This window comes from Zonotrichia leucophrys, chromosome 14 (assembly GCF_028769735.1).
Source record: "Zonotrichia leucophrys gambelii isolate GWCS_2022_RI chromosome 14, RI_Zleu_2.0, whole genome shotgun sequence".
Classification (NCBI taxonomy): Eukaryota; Metazoa; Chordata; class Aves; order Passeriformes; family Passerellidae; genus Zonotrichia; species Zonotrichia leucophrys.
In genome coordinates this window covers 15081514-15095069 of record NC_088184.1, presented here as the reverse complement: position 1 = coordinate 15095069, position 13556 = coordinate 15081514, and positions in this window count along the sequence as shown.

Sequence of the window (13556 nt, the reverse complement as noted above, 5' to 3'; positions counted from 1 at the left end):
GTGTCTCTGCTTCAGCCCACACGGCTGAAGAACGAGTCTGGACTCTTCGCTTTTCCCTCTTGAGGTTGTTTATTAATTCTTATCCATAAAATTTTCTCTCTGCCCAGCCCAGGTCTGCTCAGCAGGGCAGCCACAGGCACTCTGTGTTGTCCTTTTATACCACAAACTGCATATGACATATTTACACTTAATTCCCAGTACCTATCACCTTTGTTAGACAGTGCGCTTCTACTCTAAACCAACCCCAACCCAAAGTGCCACCATCACTGCAGAAAATGGAGAACAAGAAGAAGAAGAAAGGCTGGACATGCCCAGTTTCTTCCATTTTGCCCCCATAACCCCCATATCAAAAATCCTAAAATCTCCATTTCCACCCTGTGATTATTCTGTTATTACACCATTCAAACCTGTGTGGCTTTCAGGTCCTCATACAAAGCTGGTAACTCGCTCCAGGGGTCACAATCAGATCCCCAGGGTCTCTGAGCCCCCTGATGGGGTCCTGGGCAACTCTGGACACCCAGAGGGATGTGCTGAGTTCTGACACTTGGTGCCACCCCCTGTGACACTGGTGTCACCCTGGGCACTGCCACCCCAGCCTGGCACTGCCATGGGGCTCTGCCCCCCAGCTCCAAAGGAAGCCTTTGCACAGCATCCACCACCCCTTCCACGCCACCATTCCCAAAAAACCCCCACGGAATTCCCACCCAAATAAAATAAAACAATAAAAATAAAATAAAAACCATTTTATAGAATAAAAACCATTTAATAGAGAATAACATTCCCAAAATTCTATAGGAATAAAACCCATTTAATAGAGAGTAACATTCCCAAAATTTTACAGGAATAAAAACCATTTTATAGAGAGTAACATTCCCAAAATTTTATAGGAATAAAAATTACTTAATGGAGAGTAACATTCCCAAAATTCTATAGGAATAAAAACCTTTTAATAGAGAGTAACATTCCCAAAATTTTATAGGATAAAAACCGTTTAATAGAGAGTAACATTCCCAAAATTTTATAGGAATAAAAAGCATTTAATAGTGAGTAACATTCCCAAAAACCCCACAGAATTCCTACCCAGGGCAGGTGGAAAGAGCCCAGGACCCAACTGCTCTGATGGAAGCCCCACTGGAGTTTTCCAGAACAGTAAATGAGAATAAACCCAGGGGCTGTGAGGGCAGGCTCTGCTTATCCTCCAGCCTGAAGTTCACCTAATTCAATTAGCCTGAGCAGCGAATAGAGCCCGTTTGAATTCACATCCAGGGGCTGCTGTGGTTTGATCCTCTCATTTCAGGAGCAGGGCAGCTGAGGGAATCCTGCCCGGAATCTCTGCAGGGCCCAGGTTTGCTCTGGTGCTCAGAGCCCACCTCCAAGTGATGCTTGGGATGGGGTGGGAGCTTCCCAGAGCACCTGGGAGGGTGCAGGGATTTTAAACTGCGTCATTATTGGGTGGAAAATAAAGCCTTGGAAGGCACCAGGAGGGAATAAGTGGTGGAGTTTATTTAAAGAGGAAAAGCTGCACTTGGGAGCGACGCTGGGGCCATGTGTCTGCAGGGCTGTGCTCGTTCCTCCCCAGATTATTTTAAATTCGAGCATCTTTTCTGCATCACAGTCTATCTTTGTTCCCCTCTGACGTCTCGGGGTTTTATGGCCGGGGCTGTCGCTGCCAGCTCTGCTGGAAATCAACTTCCCGGCTTTGAACCCAATCCTGCAGCATCCCGCCCAAAGCCGGGCTCCAAATCACTTAATCTCGGATTAATCCACACTGCTGGCCCCGCTGGGTGAGCACCGAGGCTCGGGCAGGGCTGTGAGCCGGGCAGGAGGTGCTGCCCCTCTCTGTCTGTCTGTCTGTCCGTCTGTCTGTCCAGGTGCGGGGTGCGGGCCCCGCAGCCCCTGCTGTCTGTCGGGGTGAGCTAAACCCGGGGCAGAGCTGAGCTGGTTTCCTGGGAATTCCGGCTGGAAAGGGGCAGGGTTTGTGTGGAAGAGCTGCGAGCACCTGAGCTCAGCCCTGGCCAGGCTGTGAGTGCCTCCCCAGGCTGCTCCCAGCGTCAGACACAGGAGTCCCTTCATCTGCGCTCTTTGCATCCCTTGGTCTTCTCTGCTATTGTTCTTTATGCAAGAAGCTTCAGAAATTTGCTTTTTCCTACGCCCTTTGTACCACGGCAGAGGTTTCTTAAGTAAAAAGGTTAAAATTCAACACAGGCTAAACTTTAAATTCTTCATTCACATTGCTGATTCACGTGAACTCCAAAAAATCTCGATTTCACTGGGGCAATGACTCGGCTGGCTCCGGGGTCCTGCTCCCCGGGGCAGCTCCAGTGACCGCAAACCATAAATGAGTCTGTAAAATTAGCGGCTAATTAGCAGAGACTGCGGGGCACCGCGGGCCGGCTGCGCTGCCCCTGCTCCGGAGCCGCCACCTCGGAATGGCAAAACTGGGGCAAAATTGGGGTAAAACAAGGAGATTGTTGATATGAGGAGATGGAAACACCGCCCAGCAGAGCTTTGGCAAGGCCACATCTCCCTCCCGGAGGGCTGGAGCAGGGTCTGGTGTCGCCTGCCACCAAATTATTGTCCCCTGATGGGCTGGCACAGAACGGGGAGAGGATGAACCGGCAAATAACCAGCCAAAAAATCCCCATGGAAAAACAAATAACCCCTGGACACGGGTTCTGCTGGTGCCTGTGCAGGGCTGGGGTTTTCCCTTTTTTCCCTTCCCGCCGCTCCGAGCCGGGCAGAGCCGAGCACTGCAAAGCATTTGCTGCAGAATCTGAGGAATTCGGAGCGAAACCCCCAAAGAAATTAAGGACAGATGGGTTAGAGGGGGGGAAAAAGAAACTCAAATTCCTCCTGCTGCTCGGTGCCTGCCTCCGGGGCACTGCCTGGTCCCTGCTGGGCTGTGCTGAGGGATGGATGGATGGACGGATGGATGGATGGATGGATGGGCATCTTTCATGCCAGGCAAACCCCGTGAGCACAACTTTGCCCAGGGGATGACGCTCCTGCAGCACCCAGGGCCATCCCCAGCTGGTCCCGGGGGTCTCCTCTGGGGATCCCCGGTTCCCATCCCGCCCTGGAGCCGCTCCTCCACCGGAGCAAAGCCAGGCACACGTGAGGAAAATGCAATTTTCCTCATCCAACCAACGGAGCCCCATTCCCAGCCCGTGTTTATGGCCCTAATCACCGGGATTAGGGGTTTTCTGCTCGGGCTGGCGCTGGCAGAGTCACCCAACACCTGCGTGCTGACTTCAGCACCTCAAATATTTCTGATGCAATTCCTTTTATTCCCCTCCTGAAGCGAACGCGATGTGTTAATGGGTAAGAGACGAAGCATAATTGCGCCTTTGTGCGGGATCACTCGGGGGAAATTGCAAAACTGGAGCTGCAAACAGGTTTGGGGTGGGACCCGCCTGGGCTTGGGGTGCTCGGGACAGGGAACCTCCCGTGGGGTTTGTGGGGTGGGAAATTGTCGGGATCTCAGTGAACCCGAGAAAAGTTGGAAAGTCTCTTTTCCCAGCCCGGCGCTTGGAGAAGGAGTCAGGGCTCTTCATTTCTCGGTCTCAAGGTTGTTTATTTTATCTTATCTATAAAAAAATTTTCTCCTGCCCTGCCGAGGTCCGTCCAGCAGGACAGTTCCAGGCACTCTGCCTGCCCCCAGAGCAGTGTTATGTCTTTATACTAAAAACTACCTGTACAATATTTACCATAACTTCCCAATTCCCATCACCTATGTTAGACAGTGAGCTTCTACTCTAAACCAATCTCTAAGTGCCAACATCACAGCAGAAGGTGGAGAACAAGAAGAAGAAGGAGAAAGGCTGGACACACACAGTTCCCTCCATCTGGCCTCCTGAACAGCCATACCAAAAACCCTAAAATCGACTTTTCCACTCTGTGATAACTTCACTAATTTTCTACCTAAACTGTTGTGGCCTGCAGATCTTCATACAAGGTTGGTAATTTGCTCCAGGGGTCATAATCAAACCCACAGGGGCACCTTGGGCTCTGTGCCAGGGTCCCTGAGCCCCCTGGCAGGGTCTGGGCTGCCAGGACAGCCAGAGGGATGTTCTGGGTTCCCACAGGGATTATTGGGCATCTCCTCCTCTCCGAGGGGCAGAGCTGGGGCCAGGGCTCCTTCCCAGCCGGGTTTGGTGCATTCCCGTGTGCCAGGCTGGGGAAAGCAGCTCCAGATGAAGGCAGCGCGGGCCGGGGCTGTTTGAGGCTCCAGATGCGAACAATGCGGCCACAATGCGGCCGGCGGGTCTTGATTTCATCTGTGGGGTAATTGGGCTGGAAGTCTGTGATGCTAATGACTCCACATCAAGCGCTCAGATGTGACCCATCCCCGGCCGGGGGCGGCCGCGGTGGCCGTGATGAATGTCCCCCAGATGTTCTGCCCCAGATGTTGTCCCTCCCGGGGAGGCCGGAGCCGCACGTGTGTGTTAATAACGCCGAGATCTGAGGTTGGCAATGACCGCGGGGGCTGAGGGGGGCTGGTCCTGCTCTGAGCTCGGGGCTGCCCGGGGTGGGGACACTCCTGGCCCTGAGGAGCCCCCTGAGACCCCTCCGGGCAGCCCTGGGTGCTCTGGGGAGGCAGAGGATGCTCTGAGGAGCTCCAACAGCCATGAAAGTAAAATATGGGGGTGACACAGGACACAGGGATGCTCTGGGGAGGCCGAGGATGCTCTGACAGCCATGAGAGTCAAAGATTGGGGTGACAAAAGGGACAGGGATGCTCTGGTAGGCAGAGGATGCTCTGACAGCCATGAGAGCCAAAGATGGGGGTGACACGAGGGACAGGAATGCTCTGGAGAGGCAGAGGATGCTCTGAGGAGCTCCAACAGCCATGAGAGTCAAAGATGGGGGTGACGAGAGGGTCAAGGATGCTCTGGGGAGGCAGAGGATGCTCTGAGGAGCTCCAACAGCCATGAAAGTCAAAGATTGGGGTGACACAGGACACAGGGATGCTCTGGAGAGGCAGAGGATGCTCTGACAGCCATGAGAGCCAAAGATGGGGGTGACACGAGGGACAGGAATGCTCTGGAGAGGCAGAGGATGCTCCAAGGAGCTCTGACAGCCATGAGACTCAAAGATGGGGGTGACAAGAGGGACAGGGATGCTCTGGGGAGGCAGAGGATGCTCTGACAGCCACGAGAGTCAAAGATTCCGATGCCAGAGGTGTGTGAGCAATCCCGGGTTGCTGGAGCAGGAGGAATTGAGCCGGGGCACATCCCGGAGCAGATCCCGGTGCCAGAGGTGTGTGAGCAATCCTGGATTGCTGGAACAGGAGGAATTGCAGCCAGGGACAGATCCCGGTGCTGGGGCTGTGTGGAAATTCCCGGATTGCTGGAACCCGAGGAATTGCACCCCGGGCTGTGGAGCCGAGCGCGCCCCACGCCCTCCCGGCTCTGGAGCCGTTCCAGCCCTGCCCTGCGATCGCTCCCGCGTGTGCCCCGCAGATGATGAGAGACGAGCGGGGCTGGGCGCGGCTCTGCCGAGCTCCGTTCTGCTCCTGCCGCCCCCTGAGAGCCGGGGTTTGCTCAAAACAGGGGGTTTTTCACCCAGAATGTGAGTCTGGCTCCAGCAGGACCTGCTGCCTCTGGGTCCCGCTCAGGCTGCATCCAGTGATGGGAAATGAGGGTGACGGGGTCCTGGGCTGGTTTGGTTGGGTCAAATCCCATCCAGGGCCACCTTCCCCTGTCCCAGGCTGCTCCAAGCCCTGTCCTGGACACGGCCAGGGATGGGAGCCCAGGGAGTGGGGCTGTCCCTGAATGGGAGGGTGAAAATTCAGCATTCTGGCCTAGAGTGAGAGCCTGATTCTGCTGCTACTGCTGAAATCCGGGTTTTAACTCATTAAACCCTGGGATCTGCCTTGCCCACAGAGGAGGTTTGGCTGGGGTGCAGCTGGCCAGGCTTTGATCCAGGGCTGGGCTTTGTGTCCCTCTCTGACCCCACGTTTTTTCCTGTTTCCCAACCCCACCAGCACCTGAAAGAAGGACACTGGGAGCCTCCTTCTGCTTCTGATCCCCTTCTGAATCCCATTTTCCTCCTCCATCCATGAGCTATTCTCCTCCAAACCTCACTCTGTGTTTCCCTGTGCTTGGCTCTGCTCCAGCTGTTCCAATGCTCCATCCCACACCTTTCCCTCCCTTTGGCCACTGGATGTTTGCCTGAACCTGAGCCAGAGGAAAGCTCCCCCCACCTGTGCATGGAATTAGCATGGGGGGCATGCCAGACCTCCACAGACTCCTAAACGTGGCTATCTGCACCTGGCAGCAGGATTTTTTAATGGCAAACAAGGAAAACACCCCCTGCTCCTAAATGGGTTGAGGTTGTTTTTTTTTTTCCCTCTGGGAAAAATAGGGAAAAAAAAAAAAAGGGAGGAAATTTGTAAATTATTTGCTTGGATGCCATTACTGCTCAGGACCCCATTCCCCCACCTCAAATCCCATTATTGCTGCTCAGGACCCCATTCCCCCATTCCAAATCCCATTATTGCTCAGGACCCCATTCCCCCCACCCCAAATGCCATCATTACTGCTCAGGACCCCATTCCCCCCAAATGCCATTATTAATGCTCAGGACCCCATTCCCCCCAAATGCCATTATTATTTCTCAGGACCCCATTCCCCCACCCCAAATCCCACTATTGCTGGGAACAGCAGCACAGGAGGAATTCCTGCACTCCCTCCCCAGGCTGGGCTGCTCCTGCCCTCCTTGGGAGCCTTCCAGGCTCATTAGGGAACGTCTGTTTGTGTGTAATTAACTCCAAATGAGATCAGCGCTGAGCACAAATGGCATTAAAGGCTCCGGGGGTGCCTGGGCAGGTGAGGAGCTCAGGACAGCCCTGGATGGGCTCTGTGGGGATGGCACAGGAGCTGATGATGGGACAGAGGTGGCTCCAGTGACTCCTCAGGGGCTGAACCTTCACCCAACATCCCCCCAGGGCATTGGGGCCACTCTGGAATTCCCAATCCAGCTGTGCCTGCAGCTGGACAAGCTCCAGGCTCACCTTTGGCTGCATCCTTCACCTATTGCAGACCCTGATCCTGCTCTGTGCCATCCCCTGGCTGCTCCCAAAGGGACTTTTCCCTCTGGAAATGCCCTTGGCTGCTCCACATCCAGCCAGGAGAGACAAATCCCTCTGGTTCCTCAGACCTGTGTGCCCAGTGGGTAGGTTATAGCAAATTAAACACCAAAAAAATGTAATTTTTGTGCCTCCTCCCATCGCTGTAAGTTTTGCACTCCCAGGATGGTGTGAAAGCTGTGTCACTGCTGTGTCCCCACCCAGGAGGGCAGAACTGAGGGAATGAGTGCTCCCAGTTTGTGTCAGGTGGGATTTGAGGAAGGGACAGGGCAGTGTCAGAGCCTCAGGGATGGGGTTTGCCCTGAGCCCTGTGCCTCTGCCCCTATAAAAATTGCACATTTCATCTATGGTATTTTTTTAATTGAAGCTTAAAAAAAAAAAAACCAACAACAACTCCAAACCAAACCAGTGGGTTTTGGCTGCCTTATCCCCTTTTTGGGATGATTTAAATCAAAAGCAGGAATTGGGGGGAGGCTCCTTTTGTGGCTGCAGCTGGGTGGGAGCCAGCCCTGGCTCTGCAGCCACGGGGTGCCCGTGCTCCTGCAGCTCCCAAATCCCCAAATCCCCAAATCCCACGGGGACAGGGACACACAGCTGCTGCACCCACATCCTTTTTGGGCTGCTGGAGGTCCCCCAGCCAAAATCTTCCTTTCTGGGATGGTTCTGTCTTCCTGAGCCAGGGAATGGGTTTGTCCAGGCTCCTGGCATGCTGCTGCCTTCCCAAACCAGGGAATTTGTTTTCTCCAGGTTCCTGGGATGCTGCTGCTTTCCCAAACCAGGGAATGGGTTTGTGCTGTCCACACAGGCTCTGCCCCAAATCCCCATGAGCTGAGGTGGCCAAAGCTCCTGTTGGGGACAGGGACAGCTGGAATTGGGGTTTTTGTGCTCCCCCTCCCAGCACGGGGCTGTCTGCAGCTCCCCACAAGCCCTGTACCCACGGGCAATTCTGTGTGCTGGAGTTTTGCAGAACCATATTAAGCAAAAATCTCGCCCTGGCGCTGCTGGCTCGGCTCCAGGCTGGAAATTGCATTCCCCTGCTTGAAATTCCTCCCGGAGTTTCAGATGGAGAATGTACAACTTCACTTTCCATCTTGAGCTGCTGTCACACATTTTAATAACAGGGCTGGGCTCCACCCCAGCCGTGGCTGCGTGCCAGGGCTGTGGAGGCAGCGCTTGGAGCCGCTGCTGGAGCTGGGGCTCAGCCCCACAGCCCGGATCAGCCCCTTGCAGCCAGGCTGGGCTCTGTGCCTTGGTTTTAATCCTTGCCGTTGAGTTTTTGGTGGCCCATTTACCCCAGGTGATGGGGAGGGGGTGTGGAGGGGATCAGCTCCGTGTGCTGTGATCCCAATGAGGGGATGTGATCCACTCCTCCTCCTTGCTCCCATCCTGATTCTGTCATCTCCTCTGGGGAGCTCTGGCACAGCCCTGATGGGGTTTACCCCTCTCCATCCTGCCTTTCCCCACTGCAGCACTGGGAGAAATCCCCCTGCACCATGACATTGATGATGCGTTTTCCCCAAAATCCAGCAGATAAACCGCAAATCTTGGGGAAAAGCCTTTGCTGAGACCCTGGATGGGACAACAGCAGGAGGGGTGGCACTGTCAGAGCTGCTGGGGACATCTCTATGTGGATAACTCCATAGTGGGGACAGTGAGGAGTGACCTGGCAGGGCTGTGTGGCTTTGGGGACATCCTGAGGTTGGGACATCCCTGGAGATGGGGATCCATCCATCCATCCATCATCCATCCACCCATCCATCCATCCATCCATCATCCATCCATCCATCCATCCATCATCCATCCATCCATCTATCCCTCATCCATCCATCCATCCCTCCATCCATCAATCCATCCATCCACCCATCCCTCCATCCCTTCATCCATCCACCCATCCCTCCATCCCTTCATCCATCCATCCATCCATCCATCATCCATCCATCCATCCATCCATCCATCCATCCATCATCCATCCATCCATCCATCCCTCATCCATCCCATCCATCTCATCCATCCATCCATCCATCCATCCATCCATCCATCCATCCATCCATCCATCCATCATCCATCCCTCATCCATCCATCCATCCATCATCCATCCCTCATCCATCCATCCATCCATCCATCCATCCATCCACCCATCCCTCCATCCATCCATCCATCCACCCATCCATCCATCCATCCATCCACCCATCCCTCCATCCATCCATCCATCCATCCCTCATCCATCCATCCATCCATCCACCCATCCCTCCATCCATCCATCCATCCACCCATCCCTCCATCCATCCATCCATCCATTCATCCATCCATCCATCCTCCATCCCTCACCCATCCATCCATCCATCCATCCATCCATCATCCATCCATCCATCCATCCATCCATCCATCCATCCATCCATCCATCCATCCATCCATCCATCCATCCATCCATCCATCCATCCATCCATCCCTCTCTGAACCCCAGCAGTTTTGCCGTATTTGTCCAACAGCGGCTGCAATCAGGGGAAACAGCGGCGCTAATTGGATTGTGCCGGCAGCGCTAATTGGCTGCGCTAATTGCGGCTGTTTGGAGCAGCCGCTCCGCTCCCCATCAAGCTGTGCCGAGCCTTTCAGAGCCCTGCGAGCCTTTACCAGCCTGGCACAGTGTGGAGGGGACCTGCTGAACGTGTTCCTAAAGCGCTTCTCATCCCCGCTGATCCCCCCGCCAGCCCTTTTCTTTCATTTTCTGTAACAACAAATTGGGGAAATCCCAGAAATGCCCGAGCAGCCCCTGCCTGGGGTGGGCTGGGCACCTGTGGGTGGCAGGGGTCCCACCCTGCTGGGTTTGGGGTGGGGGAGAGGGTGGAGCTGTGCTGGTGCTGCTGGGTTTGGCCCTGGTGGCACTTGTCATTGTCCTGGATCAGGCAGGAGAGTCCCCTGCTGCAGGACAGGGTCTGGGGGAAGAGCTGATCCCACTGAAGGAGCAAGGTTTGGGGATCCCACTGCTCTGAGCAGGGTTTTTAGTATGAAGAGCTGATCCTACTGCTCTGAACAGGGTTTGGGGAAAGAAGAGCTGATCGCACTGCAGAACCAGGATTTGTGTGAAAAGCTGATCCCATTGCTCTCACCAGGGTTTGGATCAAGACCTGATCCCACTGCTCTGAGCAGGATTTGTGGGAAGAGCTGGTCCCACTGGAGGACCAGGTTTTTTGGGGGAAGAGTTGATCCCATTGCTCTGAGCAGGGTTTGGGGGAAGAAGAGCTGATCCCACTGCAGGATGGGGTTTACATGAAGAGCTGATCCCACTGCAGGAGCAGCTTTTTTTTATGGGAAGAGCTGCTCCCACTGCTCTCACCAGGGTTTGGATCAAGAGCTGATCCCACTGCTCTGAGCAGGGTTTGTGGTGGGAGCTGATCCCACTGAAGAACCAGGATTTGTGTGAAAAGCTGATCCCACTGCAGGTTGTTTTTTTTTTTTGTGGGAAGAGCTGATCCCACTGCTCTGAGCAGGGTTTGATCCCACTGCAGGACAGAGTTTGTATGAAGAGCTGATCCCATTGCTCTGAGCAGGGTTTTGGGAAGAGCTGACTCTCACCAGGGTTTCTCACTCTCCTCCATGCAGCATCTCCCTCCCCATGGCCTCCCTCCCAGGGAGCTCCCTCCTCACCAGCCCGGCCCTGGGGCTGCCCAAGGGCTGCTCACCCCTGCCAGGACCCAGAGAGGGAGAACCAGCCCTGGCTGTGCTTCAGCGGGGACCACTGAGGGTGGTGAGGCCCTGGCACTGCCACCCCTGGGACACCAAACACGGGGAGAACATTGCAGAACTCATTTATTTCACCCAAAATGCTCTGATTCTGCTGAAAACCTGCATGTGAGCTGCTCACCCTCCACGACCTGAGCTGCATGCAGGGACCCTCCTGCAGGGCCCCCCAGACAGGGGCTGGGGTGACCTTGGGCCCATCCCAAGCCCTCGGCGCCAGCCCTGACCGCAGACTGGTGTTCTCAGCCTTTTTCCCCAATTTTGGAGGTGAGAAAGGAAGGCTCTGACTGCTCTGTGGGGAGCTGGCGGTGCCAGGAGGCCCCGTGGCACCAGCCCTGGCAGCCTTCATGCTGAGGATGAGGAGGGTGAGGAGGGGGAGTGCCCTGCTCCCCCCTCCTGGAGTCTCCCTGGCTGCGCTGGGACAGGAGTGTGTGTCAGGACGGATCTGCTCCTGCCAAACGCTCCCATTTTGACAAATTGGCATTTTCCAAGAGCAACATTGGCCCTCCCAAGGCAAACAGGGAGCTGGAGCAGCTCCTGTTTGCAGAGGCTCGGGGAAAGGCAGCCAGGGCTGGCCAGGGGCAGCGTTTGGATGGGGCTGTGCTGATGGAGCTGCTCTGATAGGGATGCCTTGGGAGGCTGAGCCAGAGCAGAGCTAAAGGATAAAGCAGGGATTTATTAAAAGGCCTTAATGGATACACCTTGAGCAGTGCAAGAGCCTGGCTGTGCCTACACCAAAGATGAAACAAAAATGGCCACAAAATGGATGAGGTCACTGTTCAATTATAGCTTTAGGTTATGAAGTTCCATCCTTCTTGTTTTTTCCTCTTTATTTCACTGTTTGCACTTTTTGGGCCTGGAGCTGCAGCGGTGTCCTTGGTTCTGGGGCTGGACAAGGATTGTTCTGTGTGCCTGAGCTGTGAGGAGAGCTGCTGACACTTTCTGTGGAGTTCAGAGTCATGTACCAATGCAGTGCAGGAAATTTTTAGGAAATTTGAAGTAAGAACTAAACCAAAGCATCACCAGCAGCTGCCGTCCCTCGGTGCCATCGCTCCCTCCCGGCCCTGGAGCTCCGGGCTGGGGCTGGGAGGGGTCTGGGGCTGTCCCAGCCCTCTGAGAGCACTGCGGGACCAGCCACGAGAGGGCACAAAGCCCTGGCCCTGCAGCCAGGCAGCCCTGTCACCGTGTCACCGTGTCCCCCTGCCATCCTGTCCCCGTGTCACCCTGCAGCTTTGCCACCCTGCAGTTTTGTCCCCCTGCAGCTTTGTCACCCCACAACCACATCCCCACGTCCCCCTGCAGCTTTGTCACCCCACAAGTCCCCACTGGTGCCACTGTGGCCCTGCAGGACCTTCACTGACCCCAACCCAGCTCTGCTCCCCCTGCCCATCCCAGGCCATGGATCCCCAGCTCTTGGAAAAGCCGGGGATTAATTAAACAGAGTTAATTACATTAATAGGCTAATTAAGACACCAGCCTGGGACCCTGCCCTGCTGCAGGAGTGGGACCCTTCCCAAAAGCAGCCCCGGGAATGGGGAGAGGGAGGAGGGAATACGGGCAAGGAGAAAAATGGATGGGAAAATGTGGTGAAGTTTGGAGAAATGATGTGGGAAATCATGGGAAATGTGTGAGAACACAGGGAAGTGTGGGAAGCGTGTGAAAACATGGGGAAGCGTGGTAAAAATATGGGAAAATGTGGGGAAATGTGTGGAAATGGGAATGGGGAAAAATAGGGGGAAATATGGGAAAACACGGGGAAAATTGGGGAAAAGTGAAAACACGGAGTAACACAGGGAAATGTGGGGTAACATGGAAAAACAAGTGGGACTGTGGGGAAAAAAAGGAAAATACAGGGAAAATATGTGAGAATACAGGGAAATGTGGGAAGTGTGTGAAAACATGGGGAAGCATGGTAAAAACGTGGGAAATGTGTGGAAATGTGGGAAAATGTATGGAAATGTGGGGAAAAAATGGAGTAACACAGGGAAACGTGGGGTAACATGGAAAACCAAGAAGAAACATGGAGGAAAAAAGGAAAATATAGGGAAAACATATGACAACACAGGGAAATATGGGGAAGCGTGGTAAAAATGTGGGAAAATGTGGGAAATGTGGAAAAATAGGAGAAAAGGTGGGTAAAAATTAAAAATGGAGTAATACAGGGAAACGTGGGGTAACATGGAAAACCAAGAAGAAACATGGAGGAAAAAAGGAAAATATAGGGAAAACATATGACAACACAGGGAAATATGGGGAAGTGTGGTAAAAATGTGGGAAAATGTGGGAAAAAATGAAAACATGGAGTAACACGGGGAAATGTGGGGTAGCATGGAAAAACAAGCAGAAATGCAGGGAAAAAAGGGAAAATACAGGGAAAACATATGAGAACACAGGGAAATGTGGGAAGCGTGTAAAAACATGGGGAAGCATGGTAAAAATGTGGGAAAATAGGGGGAAAGGGGGGAAAATTGGGGGAAAATTGGGGAAAACGCGGGAAAAAATGAAAAAATGGAGTAATATAGGGAAATATGGGGTAACATGGAAAAACAAGCAGAAACATGGGGGGAAAAGGAAAATACAGGGAAAACCATGTGAGAACACAGGGAAATGTGGGAAGTGTGTAAAAACATGGGGAAGCATGGTAAAAATAGGGGGAAAGGGGGGAAAATAGGGGGAAAATTGGGGAAAACGTGGGAAAATAGGGGAAAAAATGAAAATATGGAGTAAC